The sequence below is a fragment of the Pristiophorus japonicus genome, chromosome 13, assembly GCF_044704955.1.
Source record: "Pristiophorus japonicus isolate sPriJap1 chromosome 13, sPriJap1.hap1, whole genome shotgun sequence".
Lineage (NCBI taxonomy): Eukaryota > Metazoa > Chordata > Chondrichthyes > Pristiophoridae > Pristiophorus > Pristiophorus japonicus.
In genome coordinates, this window is record NC_091989.1 from 158526021 (window position 1) to 158532301 (window position 6281).

A 6281-nucleotide genomic window follows, 5' to 3' on the forward strand; every position below is an offset into this window, starting at 1 on the left:
GCTTCTTCGACAGCAGCTCCAAAACCCGCGACCTCTACCATCTAAAAGGACAAAAGCAGCAGGCACATGGGAACGCCTCCATCTCCATGTTCCCCTCCGTCACACACCATCCTGATGGAAGTATATTGCCGTTCCTTCATCGTCGCTGGGTCAAAATTCTGGAACTCCCTAACAACACGGAGTACTTTCACCACACTGACTGCAGCCATCTGGGCAATAAATGTTGGCCTTGTCAGTGACGCCCACATCCCATCAATGACTACATTTTAAAATCCATATGGTCTATTTTGGGTCTATCCAGGCCATTCTAAGTATTTATATTTGAACAGTTGTGTAGCATTTTCCATCTTCCAATCCTTCTGCAAATTTTCTATCTCCAGTGAATATTGAAAAGTCATGGTTTGCCCCTCTCCCTCATTAACATCTTCAATATGCCATTTGTTCCGGGACATGTATCAAATGTAGGTTCAGGGACATAAATGGAACCTTTTGAGAAACAAAGGACAGGTATCAGTATAAAACCAATTCTTTGGTAAAGGTTTGGAATAATTTGTCAACAAAATTAATAGAGGCAAACAAGTTAGGATTATCCAAAATCCAATTAGCTGCTCTGATTTGAGAGTTAGTGTACCAGAGGGGTGGGCTTTTGTGGATGAATTGTTTTTTTTCCCTTATTCCTGACACATGTTCTCGGAGAAATCTGTGGTAACTAATACGTAGAGTTTTGTTTGAAATGTAACTGCTTTGTCTTCTTAATTCTTGTAAATATTAGTGAAAAAATTATTAAAACTGTAGCAAAACCTATATTAATAATTATATGTTAAAAATGCTGAGGGGTCTCAAGATTCCAAAGAGTGTAGCAGTAGTTCTCATGGTAAATGTTCTCATGATACATGGCATAGAAAACAATGGGTGTTACATGATAGCTATCCTTAATTAACGCGTGTCTTCTTAAAAAAATGATTGCGGCCTTGCAGAAACCGGCATAAACAACGCACACCACTGTGTGTTGTGGAACATGTTTTTAAAAATTGAGAATTAACATTTTGTTCAGAGCCAAATTTGCAACATAAAACTACACATACACTTAGCAAAAATCACGCTCCTTTCCAATGCTGTGATTTGGTGCTGGTGATGAAAGGGAAGCTACAAGCACTAATGTTATGCCCTGGTTTGCCGGAGAACTCTGATGATACTTCCTAACAGAAAGGCAGGTGCCACTCCCATGCCCCTTTACAGAAAATTACCATAATCTCTAAGATCACATCTGAAGCCAATCAACCATCCCCAGCCACTGAAATATTAGGTTTATAGAGAATATCTCTCATACCTCCAGCTCTCTGTGGCACAGTGCATTAGAAGGCTGTGCTTCCGAAAAGAGGTGGTCACAGGCAGACCTACAGCCTACCAGCAGCAACAGGACTGCACTGCTTGTTGAGGTGAAGGTGACTGTGGCACTTGCCTTCTATGCCTCCGGCTCCTTTCAGGCATCAGTGGGGGACATATGTTCCATCTCGCAGTACGCTACACATTGCTGCATTCGCCAGGTGACTACTGCACCTTACGCATGCAGGATGGACTTCATAAACTTCCCAATGACCAGGGAGACCCAAAATGAGAAGGCTGTAAGTTTTGGACGATTTGCTGGCTTCCCCAAGGCCCTTGACTGTACACACATCACCCTGTGAGCACCTTTACAGAATGCAGAGGTTTTCCAAACCGAAAGGGATTCCACTCCATGAACGTACAGATCGTCTGCGACCATACTGCATCATGGCAGTCAATGCCCAATATCCAAGGAGCATCCATGATGCTTTCATCTTGCGTGAGAGCAGTGTCTCACGCATGTTGCAGCATCAATCACAAGGCCAGAGCTGGATGCTTGGGGACAAAGGTTACGGACTTGCCACCTGGCTCATGACCCTCCTCTGGAACCCTCGAGACAGAAGCCGAACATCGCTATAATAAGAGCCATGCAACCACACGCAACATCGTCGAAAAGATAATTGGAGTGCTCAAGCAGTGCTTCCGATGCCTGGACCACTCTGGAGGTTGCCTGCAATACTCCCCTCAGCAGGTCTCTGAGTTCATTGTAGTGTGCTGCATGCTACACAACTTAGCCATCATGAGGGGACAGGAATTGCCAATGGGGATTGCAGGACCATCTCAGGAGAAAGGGAGGGAGGAGGAGGAGGAGGAAGAGGAGCCTGGCGAGGAACCCATGCCACCACTACCACCACCACAGGGGAGGCATCTTGAAGATTTCGCCGCTGCAGAAGCGTCACGTCGGCAGCCCATAATTGGACGCTTTGCTTGAAGAGTGAACGGCATGTTTGAACGTTGCCTGGCCACTCTATCCCAGCATGTTGATTATTCCCCCTCTTATTCTGAAAATGAGACACTACACAGGAATAGTTACAGTGAACACTTTTTTATTAAACATTGTAACATTGTAAACTTTGTAACCTTCACTGCAATCATGCAATGTGATCATTCAACATTATCAACAACATAACAATCTGTAACATAATACTGTAACATTAAACATACGATGCATCTAGTATCAACAACATAATGCAGCAACATCATATCCTGCCCCACTATTTTTTCCCACCAGCTTTTGCCCTCCTTCCCCTTATCATCCTCCCTTACCTGCTACCCCCACCCAAAGAGACAACAAGATGGCGTGCAGCAAGACTGCCAGAGCGCTGCTATTTTGGGGGGAGAGACAATGGAGATGCCGTCTGGGAACGCACTGAAACAGCTCCTGGCATGGAAGGCCCGGCTAGTCTCTTCATTGGCGTCGCCAGTCACAGGTGGTTTGGGTTTGGGTGTGACACTGGGGAACGCAGAGAGTATGGCGGCAGGCATGGACTGCATCACCTGCCCAAGCTGAAGCAGAGCTTGTGCCTCTGATTTGCCACATTCTGCAAGGGTTCGCGCCACACTCTCTGGAACTCCACTGTCACTGCTGCAGGCCACCAGCCTCACGTGGGCAAGTATGGTCTCGCTGGTATCACAGCTCGCACTGACAATCTGCGACCCTACCTCCGTACGCACAAACTGTGTGGTGCAACGCCAGAGTTAACGCTAACGCTCCTCGTGAACTTTCATTTGGTGAAAGTTGCTCGCTCTGGAACTAACGTTAACCCACTGCTAAATTTTTGGATCCACCACAATTTGCACCTGGAAACAGGCGAAAACACAAAAAGCCAAAAATCCAGCCCTTAAGCTCCCACCTAGTCCATTAGAACCTACCATCCTGTCCTACTTTCCTGTCCTCTGCTTCCTCATCTTCCCCTCCCTCTTTTCTCAACAATTCCTCATCTTCCCTCCCTCCTCTCTTTCCAGTTCCTCATCTTCCCACCCTCTCTTCCCCTCACCCACTTCCTCCTCTCCTCTCCCCAACCTCATCCCCTTCCTATATCTCCCTCCATCCTCCCTCTTGCTCTCCCCTTCTCCCCCCCACTTTTTTCCCTTCCCTTTCTCCTCCCCTCCCTTTTTCACCCCATCTCCCCTCCCACTCACTCGCTTTCTCTCCCTCTCCTTCCTCACCCTCCTCCCCTATCCTGTTCCCATCCCCCTCCTCGCTCCCTCAATCCTTTTTTCTTCCTCCTTTCCCCTTTTTCTTTCCTCCTCATCTCCCCTCCCCTTCTTTTTCCTTCAAGTTTTCTGTACTCATTTTCTCCCTTTCTCTCTTGAAGATAGAAGCTCATATTGAGTTATTGTTCCATAAACAGCAGCAGACCTGTTATCTCACTCAAATAGTTAAACTTCTTGTGTGACTCTGGACAGTGACGGACTGACCTCTCCAGTTAAAATCCATAGCAACTTCACAAGCCAATTCGATTTGAGAATTTCAGGGTGTGGTGTTTGTAACTAGTCACTGCGACCATTTGTACTTTTCAATGTATATAATGCTGAATAAACTTGGTCCAGCAGAGGGCAAGATTGTTCAGTTTTCAGATATGTCAGACATTTTTCCTTAAAATTTATGTAAGCCCAATTTATAGAGCAAAACAAGCCATGAAGATTTTGTGTAGTGATTTTGTTTTTTTAACCACTCTCTAATCTTTTATTTTTTATCACTGGCAGTTAAATTATTCTCACCACTGCAAACTCCCATCATCCTCATTTTACATGTTTAAATTTTCGAACATAACAGAAGCAAAAGACAGAAAGGAGATGAGTAAAAGTGGAGGGCAGAGAAACCCAAGGCAAAAAACAAAAAGGGCCACTTTGCAGCAAAATTCTAAAGGGTCAAAGTGTGTGAAAAAGGCAAGCCTGAAGGCTCTGTGTCTCAATGCGAGGAGTATTCCGAATAAGATGGACGAATTAACTGTGCAGATAGCAGTTAACGGATACGATGTGGTTGGCATCATGGAGACATGGCTCCAGGGGGACCAAGGCTGGGAACTCAACATCCAAGGGTATTCAACATTTAGGAAGGATAGACAGAAAGGAAAAGGAGGTGGGGTGGCGTTGCTGGTTAAAGAGGAAATTAATGCAATTGTAAGGAAAGACATTAGCTTGGATGAAGTGGAATCGGTATGGATGGAGCTACGGAATACCAAAGGGCAGAAATCGCTAGTGTACAGACCTCCAAACAGTAGTAGTGATGTTGGGGAGGGCATCAAACAGGAAATTAGGGGTGCATGCAATAAAGGTGCAGCAGTTATCATGGGCGACTTTAATATGCATATAGATTGGGCTAACCAAACTGGAAACAATACAGCGGAGGAGGATTTCCTGGAGTGCATAGGGATGGTTTTCTAGACCAATATGTCGAGGAACCAACTAGGGGGGAGGTCATCTTAGACAGGGTGTTGTGTAATGAAAGAGGATTAATTTGCAATCTCGTTGTGCGAGGCCCCTTGGGGAAGAGTGACCATAATATGGTGGAATTCTACATTAGGATAGAGAATGAAACAGTTAATTCAGAGACCATGGTCCAGAACTTAAAGAAGGGTAACTTTGAAGGTATGAGGCGTGAATTGGCGAGGATAGATGGCGAATGATACTTAAGGGGTTGACAGTGGACAGTGACAGTTGACAGTTGACAATGGCAAACATTTAGAGATCACATGGATGAACTACAACAATTGTATGTCCCTGTCTGGCATAAAAATAAAAAAGGGAAGGTGGCTCAACCGTGGCTATCAAGGGAAATCAGGGATAGTATTAAAGCCAAGGAAGTGGCATACAAATTGGCCAGAAATAGCAGCGAACCCGGGGACTGGGAGAAATTTAGAACCCAGCAGAGGAGGACAAAGGGTTTGATTAGGGCAGGGAAAATAGAGTACGAGAGGAAGCTTGCAGGGAACATTAAAACGGACTGCAAAAGCTTCTACAGATATGTAAAGAGAAAAAGGTTAGTAAAGACAAACGGAGGACCCTTTCAGTTAGAATCAGGGGAAGTCATAACTGGGAACAAAGAAATGGCAGACCAATTGAACAAGTACTTTGGTTCGGTATTCACTAAGGAGGACACAAACAACCTTCCGGATTCAAAAGGGGTCAGAGGGTCTAGTAAGAAGGAGGAACTGAGGGAAATCCTTCTTAGTCGGGAAATTGTGTTGGGGAAATTGATGGGATTGAAGGCCGATAAATCCCCAGGGCCTGATGGTCTGCATCCCAGAGTACTTAAGGGGATGGCCTTGGAAATAGCGGATGCATTGACAGTCATTTTCCAACATTCCATTGACTCTGGATCAGTTCCTATTGAGTGGAGGGTAGCCAATGTAACCCCACTTTTTAAAAAAGGAGGGAGAGAGAAAACAGGGAATTATAGACCGGTCAGACTGACATCGGTAGTGGGTAAAATGATGGAATCAATTATTAAGGATGTCATAGCAGTGCATTTGGAAAGAGGTGACATGATAGGTCCAAGTCAGCATGGATTTGTGAAAGGGAAATCATGCTTGACAAATCTTCTGGAATTTTTTGAGGATGTTTCCAGTAGAGTGAACAAGGGGGAACCAGTTGATGTGGTGTATTTGAACTTTCAAAAGGCTTTCGACAAGGTCCCACACAAGAGATTAATGTGCAAAGTTAAAGCACATGGGATTGGGGGTAGTGTGCTGACGTGGATTGAGAACTGGTTGGCAGACAGGAAGCAAAGAGTAGGAGTAAATGGGTACTTTTCAGAATGGCAGGCAATGACTAGTGGGGTACCGCAAGGTTCTGTGCTGGGGCCCCAGCTGTTTACATTGTACATTAATGATTTAGACGAGGGGATTAAATGTAGTATCTCGAAATTTGCGGATGACACTAAGTTGGGT